At 37.6% G+C, this 12,202-nt stretch overlaps 1 protein-coding gene across 1 annotated transcript in view; it reads right to left on the bottom strand.

The window, feature by feature from the left end:
- LOC124416157 (nuclear migration protein nudC) overlaps window positions 1–12,202 on the bottom strand; it is a 133,314-nt gene that overhangs the window by 2,916 nt on the left and 118,196 nt on the right. The window lies entirely within an intron of this gene.

Raw genomic sequence — 12,202 nt, 5'->3', positions numbered from 1 at the left:
AATTTCGAGAATTGATGTAGTGATGTGATGCGATTACCGACAAGCCAGGACAATTATTGGAAAGTTGGTTCTACTTTAGAACGAAAGAAAAACAGAATACACATTAGTAACGTGAATGACCTAATCGCACAATCACTCGATAAGTATGAACTGCGTCAGGTGAACTAAATGTTGATCACGAGAACTACAATTCACTAATTCAATTAAAATCATGTGTAGTTTGCGAAATTTTTACCGAAAACGACAGTAGCATAAGTGTTTTGTACCCCTTGCAGCTGATAATCGCATGATCAAAATCAAAAATAGTTCTAAGCTGTAGGGGAGTAGATCGTGAGTTCTAAACTTATTGTTAGATAAATAAGAAAAATAAAGATTCAATCACGTCATAATGATTTTCCAATCAATATCAAACATTGCAACGATGCAGTTATTCTTCTTTAACATGACAACGCATGTGAATTACTGAACATTCAAAGTAGATCCATGATGCTTGTGGTAAATTTAAAGTAGGTATAGAGAAAGCCTTCTTTCGGTATTTTGAAAAATCAAGTATCCATTAGAATATAATGATACAGACAAAATGACTGAAATTGTCTCATCTATTCGTCCAGCAATAATACAACTCAGACTTGTTCCTGTGATGAAGTCTACGTAGAATAACAGAAACCATCAAACAGAGGTAGATACAATATCCATCTGGTTACACGTGACTACATCCGTAACGGTTATGTTATTTTGTCGAACAATTAGACTAACAACGATGCTAATCAAAGAGTCTAATTATTTATAACTACAATTAAATTTTTCCTACAATGCGTAGAGTGAAGGGGACACGTCTGAACAAAGTGTGTATTGTCTTACCAAAAAGAGCATATGGATGCAGCCGAGTTTTGTTGCGAGGTTCAAGTTGTCAGAAGGTACGCGCATATGCTGTTCTGTGCATATCGGTAGAGATAGGCAGGTATTATGTTATCATTTTGCAATCGGTAACGCTCCAATTGCCACTTCGCATATATATATATATATATATACATGTACCTCTTGATTCCGAACAACGATCATTGCGATCAGACTAAGTATATTCCGGGACCCTTCGCACTATCTGCACAGATCTGTACACCATAAGGAGAACAGCCTTACCTCTGTCGTCGTATAGCTGCGCCGTAATAATAGCAGGGATTTGCGAGGATGAAAATTGAATCCCAAGTCAGCTGGCTAATTTGAAAATCCAACGATCGGCACAAGGACTAATCGCCGTTTCCGTCCCCGGCGATCGACTCACGGACAATCGATCGAACCGACCAACGGACGTGACCGACGGGGTTTCGCAACGAATTATATACGTACAGGTAGGTACAGGGGATACATTAGCGCATTCTCATACGACGAAACGAGACCAGGCAACGCCGTTGAAAGCAAACCGTTTCCTTCAGGCTGCACTACCTAGCAGCTCACAATCTGCTCTGAAAGCCTGCAGCCAGCAACTTCGCCAGGTACACAACCTGTGCAGAAGTTGGTTCTACCGGCATGGAACACGCGGAGAGTCGGGTGCAACGGTGCGTGGAAACGGATCATGGCTACCAACTTTAACCCGTTAACAAAGTGGAATATCATTATAATTATCATCATTATTATACGTGAAGTAATCGGCTGTCTAGTATTTCTGCATTTTAGGTGAGCCGGCCGAGAACCTGCACCACCACAGTCACCTATTTGCCTATCCGTGACGCGTGTGTGTTTCATACTCACGCGTGCGGGTCGAGGCACCTATAATGTTATATATGTACATACATACCTATGACAATTACGGCCATGCATGCGTGACGAGATAACACGTGAGTATATAATCGAGGAGGTATATCCCTGGCAGATATGCTAAGGTCGTGACGTCATGCCAAAGAAGCTGTCACATACACGATGCATTCGCGTTGCAGCACACTTGTTCGGAATGATATCGCATAGAGACATTTCTAGTATAGCGATTGCTGGACGGTCCTTCTTAACTATTTTCAGTTTTTGTTGTAAATGAAAAATGTAGTTCGGGGTACCAAATAAAAATAAGATTTTTTAATTTCTAGTCTTTGTATTATATTTTCTTGTAATTATATGAAATAATTTTATGATTATGCAACAATAAATTCATGTTGACTGAAAAAATGTCGTAAACTGAAAAAACAGATTTCATGTTGCAATAACGAGAAAATGTACCGTTGGAAATTGTAATAATCGTAACTAGTTACTCGGTATTACATTTTCTTGTAATTCCGACAATATTTAGAACGCGGTTGTTCAATGATACACGTCTTGCAAGGATTTGTAGACGCCTGATCTGCGGACGACTTTATACCGTTGAACGTTTGACGAAGAAAAATGATAATTTTAATATTTTTGCAAATGTATCGAGAGATCCATGACTAAGAAAATTTATATACCCATTCTGACGGCAAAAATGGGCTGATAAATCGATATAAATTCGACGTTTTAGTCTCACCAATGAAGGTATATTTAACGATATAATTTGACATTTTGATGGTTGATTAGAAGGATGCAATTAAATGTTTACTTCACTGTTAATTAATAAAGCAAAATATGAAAGAGGACGCATAATTATTATACCGGTTTATACTTAATTGAAACTTGGTATTCAAACCATAGAATTTTAATTGGGTATTAATCTGGCAATATTGAAAATATGCCAAAGCAATCAATGCCAATTATCGCGCGTTGAATGCGATTCGGGATAATTTTATTTCCAACTCTTTTTTCAGACATCCGGTGACTATTCGTCGAATCAATTACAATTGATTCAAATTTTAAATTTAAAAAACGTAGAATTACGTGGTAAATTTTAATCCGTAAGACTCTGTTTGCACTGCAGTTGGTTTGAAAATCATAGATTTCTGTTGAATGTGCGGTTTAACGTATTTCAGAGCATTCACAAATTTATAATATAAAAATTGCAAGCAATCTCCGAGACAAAATTGCAGGAATAAAAAATTTTCGGTCTATGAAAACGATTATCAAGAATCTCACAACATTCTTTTGTTGATTTTGCATCAAATTTAACTTTCCGCATAGCAAAAGCCACTTCAAGAATTAAGATTGCTGAATAACTATGACAATGTTATAACTTTTGTGAATTATATTTCGTAAGTGTATACACAGATAATTTTTACGTTCAAAAAACGAAAAATCTGACATGTTACACCAAATAGAATTTTGTTTATAAGTCTTAATTTTCTGTGGACAATAGCTACAGTAGAGTTAGAATTTTTATAGCCCAATATAGAATTGTGATGTTCAATTTTTAGCCAAGGCAAAATTGAAGAGCGGTTGTTCAAAGCAATCTCAACGATCTGTACAACGCGTAAGGCATATTACTCCACTCTATACGCAATCATTAAATATCGCCCGTCGGATTACTCGGAGTTACAATATACCGCCGTAAAATAAACGTGGGTGTAGACAAGCAAAGAACGAAAGCCTTGGTGAATGTATCGAAAAAAAAAAACAAAAAATACATATATAGGTATATTTCGAGATAACGTCAACGTAACAATGCTTTCAAGTGGCCCGTTCGATTTGCCTGAATCGGTCTTCAATTGCGCGTGGAGATAATACAGCATATATAAAAGAGTCGGTTAACTCTGTGTTTAAAAAAACAAAACGATGGAAAAAAAATACACGGCTGGACCTTGATAGCTTGATAAAAGGAAGGTAAAAAGATACGTTTAAATCAAAAGCGAAGAGAACTCAAAAAAAAAAAGAAGAAAAAAAAAGAAAAAACATAACTCAGCACTAAATACTGAGGAACCCAGTTTTGTATCTATTGCTATTACCCCAGGCATGGTCTGTAATAAGTAAGTCGAACCAAATGATCTTTCGCGACCAATTTACACCGAACACCGCGGAGTTTGTGATTTGCAAATATCGCCGATCGGATACATGCCTATAATACGTGTAGCCGCAGAAGGGAAATGAGCGTGCGAAATTCAGCCTTGCGGATTAAACTGAGAGAAAGGACGGTCAATTGAATTTCGACATAAATTTGCTTGTTCTATTAATACAACAGCAACAACAACACAGCAGCCGCGGCATAGGAACAATGGCGGTAAAACTAACAACGTGCTGTTCTTATACTTATGCGGATTAGAATCAAATTAATAGTTAAAAGTTCGCACACCGATACATGTATATATATATATATATATAATATAATTTACAGGATACTCTGAGCGCGCGTATAATAAGTTACTTCGCGAATAAGGTGCACGATCTCAATTACAAACGAGAATTAACACGTTTACGTGAACTCATATATATTATATTATATGTATATATGTATGTATATATACTATATCATCTTGTACGGACGTACATACGTACACTTGTGAGTGTAATCTTACGAAAACGACCTCGAATAACAAATCGCGAAGCTTTCAGCATTCTACATGGCACAATAATCATTCTCCTTCTTGCTGAATTTTCTGAAGCTGAAGCTAGCAGCCAAAGCTTTTTGACTTTTTGGAATTAGAAAAATGCAGTTCAGTTTCATCCTTATAATTCTATAAAAGTATTGGGAGTTCAAGATGTTTCATAAAATTTTCATATCTTTAGATAGTTTCATATCTGGGTGCTAGTTTCAACCTCGACTAAATTCCTTACCGAATGAAAAACGCGCCAAGCAAAACGGATCATAAACTTCGGATTGCAAATAGCATCCATTACAGATCTAATGGCATCGCGCTTTTCGCGCTAGCCTGCACTCTTGAATTTATCTTATAATTTCATTCAGGGTTATCGTATCATACACAAAGACCGCTAAAAACGCCCGCCTATGTAAGCATCACTTTCGAAATTCTGTACAAGGCATTGATGATAATTGCATCGAGGTGAAAATGGTGATTTTTTTTCCTACTTTTGTTTTTAAATGAACATTTGTTTTCAAATTTTTTTAATCTGTAAACGATATTGTTGTGATTTGTCGTTATGTAATGAAATTTTGCAACGAATTTCAATTGAAAATTAAAGATAACAATTAACATTAACGAATTTCACAAGAAATTTAATAGAATGGTTTATGAAGTTTTTTTAACCAAGTCAAATATTTTGTAAAAACGTATACACTGGCGGAAATACCAATTCAGAAATTCTTAGCATGAAGACAAAGAGAAGTCCGGTAAAAATAAATTGCAAAAAAGACGATTAACATTAAGAAAAAATTTTAAAATTAGAAATAAAAACGTAACTGCATAAATATGAAGCTAAACTTCTGTTTCGAAGGATTCATGTAAGCCGTTATAGGTTTGTAACTGCGATTCATTACGATTAACTCATTTTGTTAATCAAATAAATTCATTTGTCTCCAATGATTTTTTTATAACTTCACACGGCATCACTCGAATCAATTTCACTTTCGAGGAAAAAGTTTTAAAATCAACAGGTTTCGATGGGTATTATACCTTGATTCGAATTCAATTTCAAGGTAAAAATACAAAAAATTTTAAACAGAAATTTAGTTTCCTCTGACATTTTTCAGAATAGTTTTAGCTCAGCTTGGCTCAGCTAGCAATAAGCCGTGATCATTTCCTGTCATCGTATTCAACGATGTTCCATAGAATTATCTTTTCGAAAATGTAGATGAAAATTTATTGAGAAAGAAAAGAATACGTTTTTTTTTTGTTAATGAACAACATAAGGTTCTTACTTCTCCTGGCTTATTGCTGTTGTCTCGTTAAATTGAAGTGCGTTTATGATGATCAAATGGCTCCTGGCAATAATGAAAAATACTGAGAGCCACTGACCGTTTCCAAAGGTTGGACATCCTCTGAAATCGGGACCGTATTGAGTCTAGGGATGGTTTTAAAATTTTGATTGGCTACGCCATGGCTTTGTCGTGACCGTGGTCGATAGTCCGAAGGCTGTTGTCCCACTCATCGACGTGACACGAAGCGATTTATTCAATTTCAATGGAATCCTTGGTACTCGGAGATCCGAAAGTTGCGCAATTATCGGATACCTTATTTCTTACTCATATAGCCCGTAACTTGAAATATTCGAAAAAAGATTCCAAATAATTTTGATACGTATACGTTTCCCGTTAGGTCGAAAATCGGTTCAAATACAAAACGTGATCAGAGGAAGGCGTAGAAATTTGAAGTCTCACCTGAGCTTATCTAGTTGCATGTGTAACTAGACAATTTTTTCTTAAATTTTAATGTATGCTCTTCAAAACCGCGTTTTAAATTTGACAATCGGTTGATTTCAAAGAAAAAGGTATCAATTGTTGATTTAAAAATGACGTTTTTATTGTTTTTCAGCACTTTTTGGTATCAAATCCGATTAAAAATCCGAGTGAAATCGCGCAGCATCGATTCAGGGTGTGATACAGTGATTTGGTTACTTGATACTACAGTTTGGTGTGAATTTTGAAAAATGACTCGTACAAAGACTTTTATATTCTAAATAAAGATTTATATCAGATGAATTATGACTTTTTGATTTGGATTCAATATACTGCTCATTTTACAATGAATGCTCCAAATTTTAAGGGAACAATATAATGTAATGAAACGCAAAAAAAAACTTGAATTTTAGCGCTGAATTATTAGTATTTACATCCCAGCGACGTGAAACGTCCATATATGTAACACAAATTGCCAATTTCTGTGAGCTGATTGGTCCAGTGTATTCGGATTTCAGTCCATAGCCAAGATTTCCTTTTCGACTCCCAACTTTCGGAACAAATAATTCCAAATTGTAAATACGCAATTTGTGGAACAAGATTGGATTCGTTCTAAGCGGATTATGCGGTGACGACTCGTGCAGAATATCTATGCAACTTGCAAGCTGTGAGGTTGTACGGATAGAAGTGAGACCCAGATACGGCGCGTGCAAAGAGCATCCGGTTCGCGTGTAGATTAGATAGAGTTCGCCGATATGGAGAACAAGCGAAGCGAAGTTCTCCCGAGTGCAGGCTTCGATTTGCATGGACCTATTTCGAGGGTGAGACGACGCGACTCTCGAGACTGAAGATGCTGGAAATTGCACTCACCGTTTCGTAATGACTTAGAACTTGCAAACGTAATTGACATCGTCGCTGTTACGAGCCGACGTTAACGGACGATCGCGAAAGGAAATTCTCTTTTCGCCTAATGATTCTCAACCATGATTGAGGAGTTTCTTAAGCTTTTAAGTTCGTGCTTTTTGTCATTTATTTGTTTGAGTTTTTCATTGATAAATCTAAAATTAATATTACATAAGTGGGGCAGAATGAGTGAGAAGACGTTTTCTATTGTCATACAATTTTGCAAAATAAAATTCTTTGTTTGTAGAAAATTTGTTAATTTCTTTAAAATTTATTGGGGTTAAAGATGTATTATCATTGTTTAAGTGAGATTGAAAATTGTAATTTTAACAAATTTTTCGCAAAAAATTCCTCGACAAAAATTCAAGTTTTTACATGCAAATATTTTGAAATTGCAAAGAAATCGATTGCGAAATTAAATTCAAAACGAACACAGAAGCCGTTGAAAATTACCGAAAATTAGGTGTACTGGAATTCGTTGAAAAATGATTTTCTATAATGAAATTTTTAAGAGGAATTCAGTGAAGTAAAGACCAAAATCATCAGACGATGAGTGAAATCAATTTTAAGTAAATACGTATAATTTAGTTTCCGATTTTAACGAGTCGATTATTTCGGTAGACCAAAACTACGAAAAGTCGAATTATCTGTAGCGAGATCGAGGTATAAAATTTGCTTATGAAGATATATTTTCAAGATCAAGAATTGTTATGTTGTATATCTTGTGTGTTTTTCTCGTTATACCGAAGCTCAAACGGATCAAACGGGGAAAACAGAGTTTCTGAAATCCTCTAGGCATATCCACATTGAGTTCACTTTAATTAACACTCAAAAATTTAATAGTACTATAATTGAAAAAATTAGAATCGTCATTCGTCAGTTTTTTACAGATCTTACAGTATTAATTGTCTTGATTTGGTGCTCACAATAACTAACATAATACTCTCTCTCTCTCTCTCTCTCTCACATGACGCACCATTTACTGATAAAGTATCAAATGGGGGAAGAAAATTCTATGCACAACAAGTACGTAATTTTCGCGTTGAATGCTTTCAGAAAAACTGCAAACACCTGTAACAGTTTTGAATCGTTTGTTATCTGGAATTTTTGCCTACTTATAGTGAATCGGCAGTAAATTTGGAGACGCGCAGCGACAGATAAAGAGCCACATCGTAACAATGATATCGATGACTTTCCAGTAACAAGCGTTAATCTTATTACCTCGCACAGTATTCCTGGACAATGTCCTCAACATAACACAACGATATCGATTATTCCAGTGACACTGAAAAACACTGGAAGAAAACACATCCACACGATCGTTACGCAACAACAAGTCATATCTAGAGAGACAATTAGTTTAAGGAGCTGAAGATTTCGCAACGAGATATGTAACCTACATAGGTGCGAAGAATCTGTGCTACGACTAAACTTATTCCTAATCGATGTATGGTCGGTAGTAATTGGCAGTAAGGAGTTATGCGTATGGTGGGTGCTGCAAGGGGGACAGCTGGAACCGGTCCGATTTCGTGGCCAAGTTTTGAAGGAGCGAGGCGAGCGATCGCGACGCAATCGATTCTCGCCGAAAGACCAGTTCGCCAAAAATTGGCGCCAGGCCTGACCGCGGGTCAAAGAACGGCCTTGCCTCCAACACACTCGTGCGGCAATAGCGCACACATGCTCTCGAAACGTGGCACTGCACGCGTTGCCGCAGCGCGTACTCGCGACGACGCTTGCGCAGGACGCGCGTCGCTCGAGAAACAACCGTTGTTGCACAACGACGGCCACACGGCCGCCAAAAGTGAAATCGAGAAGGAACGCGCCTTTGAGCCTCGAGATAACTGGAAATGGGAAGTGGAAATGTTGGCAAGCGATACCAACTCCTCCTCCTCCTTCGTGCCCCCCTTTTTTTTCTTCGTCTCCCGACTTTTCGATACGTTCGACGATGCCGATGACGATCTTGTTATTGTTGTTGGATATTTTCTTCGTCGTATTCTTGGTATTCATCTGCACTAAGCGACATCTTGTGAAAAGGTTAAAGTAGAACCAGCACGAAGCATTCGGATTTTAGTTCATCGATATGGGTTGACGTTCATATAACACACTTCACGCCGATACTTGCAGCATCTCTTTTCGTATCTGAGACCAGCTGTTAGCTTCCAAATATTCCAATAGATAGCTTTACGCTACGTTCCTAGTCTTCAAACTTGAAGGTTCATCTTGGCCTCCGTCGTACGGTCTAAGTCCAGTCTTTTACTGTTCAGTGATGATGGTTCACGTCAAGGTATATCCACGTCAAAACACGTAGAGTTGGGCCACCTTCGTGCAACCGAGTGAACTTTTGCCCTTATTGTTAGACATTTCTTCAACTCTCGTTCAACTAAAACTTGAAATCTATATCTCCATTATACTACAAATAACGCTAATGGCGCATCTGTACTAGAGACCCCAACCATTTGGAGAGCTGGTGGTTGTTTACGAATTGCAACGTCTTTGAATCTCTTTACTATAAATAATCTAAAGGAATGATGGTAACCCATTTCCATGCTTAAAAGCACTAAGTAACAATTTTCGCCTATATATGATGTCACTCTTGTTAGATAAAACGATTCTAAGAAAGAAACAACCTTACAGTCAGTCTAAAACTTGGTGCTTCAACTACCACATCAGTGTACTATAGAAGTATCATGAATCTTCACGAATGGTATCGGAATATTTTCAAGTCAATCTAGGTAACGACCGCGTATAACCTGCGCGACCTCGATGATGATTCTGTATCTGAAATGGCGTATATGTAGAATAAATTGAAAGAACTCTAAATATATATATATGAGTGTCAATCGAAATGGTTGCAATGACAAATCTGTACGCTTAAACGATCACTTCTCTATACGTACAGCTATTCCTTGAATAAGCATATGGTGTTATCGAAATTTAGAATCTCAGCCCACCTCATTAGAGGACTCCCACACGAATGGATACTGAAGTGTCAGTTTGATCGTGCGAGGCCAATTGGCCCGATGTCCCAGAGCCGCGAAACCGACCAAAGCGGCACAAGTCGCAGCGATTTCGCAACCAGTTGCTGTTTATACTGCATTTCGTTTCTCCTCGGTACATCGTCTTTATGTACATACATATAATACCACCCATGCACAGCTGCACAAATGCACGGCGCATGTACCTGACTCTTTCGATGCACATCCATGAGACAGTACCGATGGAACGGAGGAGAAAATCCTGAGGAAACAAAACTTATAATAACTTTGCAATTAACAAGAACTGCCGCAGTATAACAATACTCAGCACTAGGATATGGTTAACAACTTTATTATTCATCAGTAGAAATGAGCCACTGATATTCCTCGAGCAGACTGGAGCCAAAGAAAAAATGAATATAGCATAGGTACAAGTAGAAAGGAGAAAATTACTTCTGCGTCGTTCTTCATCAAGTTTCTCTCCTATTCCTAATCATTTTGTTTCCCGTGAACATGTGGCATGCGAGTAACTTACGCCGTGTATCCCAATGCCTAATTAACGCGGATAACTCTCTCGCTTTCCCACGATTCAACTTCTTCCGAATACCAAGAGGTGTACACTGATGAATTTATACAAACAAAACCAATTACGGTTGAAAGCAATCCCGATGAGAATCGTGCCGCAAACTTACAATACGAATCAATTCATCAACTCGTCCTGCTCGGATGCGTTTATTAAACAAACCAGAGACTTAACCACGCGAGAGTGAATATTTAGTTCTTGATTTACGATTAGTATGCTAAAAAGCGTTCCATAGACACTTCGCAAAACTATCGAAGATCAGAAGTCAAGTGCATTACATATATCGAAGGACAAAGTAACTCTACTGAGAACGCGTGATATCTACTCATCAGAACAAGCAACTAAATGCCCCTAAAACAGTAAGAAAAATATTCTCAAATCTGATCAAAATGTTCTTCAACTATAACCAATATGGGTAAAAAAAAAAATTGAGTATTGCTACCAGCCCATGCTTCGATACAAAACTCCAAAGCGAATAGTGCACACAACCTAAGAATCGCGATTTGCTCACCAGGAGTACTATGACGATACTAAATCCTGATAAATGGCATTGGTATGAGAAATGTTATTTATTTATTTTTTTTTTTTATACGTATCACGGTTGAGTAGCCGAGCGAGTGACACTGTACCTTATACAATACGTACACAACAGTTCCCGGTGTCAAGGCCTGCGAAGGATGAACACCGACGAGCGGGTCTATACCGAGATTTATTGGGTTATTTGCGTATATGTTACAAGGCTGGTTAGACGACACTAATATCTTCGAGAGAAGTATCCTGGATGGGTGATTCCATGGCGGACTGTATAGGATTCACGACGGGTGATTCGAGCTCCTTATCCCGTTGTGATAGGCCCATTAATCGTCCATACGGATCCCGCTGCAGCGACAAGAAAGTCAAAGGAACGCGACGCGGCTCTTCTTCGTCGATGCAGAATACCTGCTACATCGGTAGACAAAAGCACTTTGGTGTGACCATTTTTTTTCGTTACCATCGTGAATCGTATGTCTTGTTATAGTGGGTTCGCCGTGTTCTTCGCAGACGTTATTCCGCGTACATACCTACCTGATGGACCCGTTAAGAAAGAAGAGTAACGAGGCTTAAAAGGACACTTGAATCTAGCACAATAGAAGGTTCATTCAGCGTAATATACACGGTGGTCGGTTAATTCGATTGCATAGAAACATTAATAAGTTTACGTTGAGGATGACCGTTCGTGATTAATTATATCGAAGTCATTATCGAAAGGTATAAGTCGATGATACGAAAACTCTTTTCCTGTAAACGATCGACACTACAGCGAATGTTTTGTTATTGGCAGTTCATTGCGTGATCTCGTATAATTTATTTATATATTTCTCAAAGTGTGGATAATTTAAAAAAAAATTTTTTTTTTTCTTCTAACTTTCCTTATTGCAAGGGTATTAAAGAATTTTACCGAAGACATGAAATTTGTTTTCCGGAAGTATCGGCACTAGCAGTTAGTATATGCGTTATGCGAAAAGAGATTAGAGAAAGGAAATACTGCTTCCCACGCGTATGGAAACAGACGCCTAA

This window comes from Diprion similis, chromosome 2 (genome assembly GCF_021155765.1).
Source record: "Diprion similis isolate iyDipSimi1 chromosome 2, iyDipSimi1.1, whole genome shotgun sequence".
NCBI classification, from domain to species: Eukaryota; Metazoa; Arthropoda; class Insecta; order Hymenoptera; family Diprionidae; genus Diprion; species Diprion similis.
Note: the sequence above shows the minus strand (reverse complement) of the source record. Positions and strands in the feature narration are given on the sequence as shown.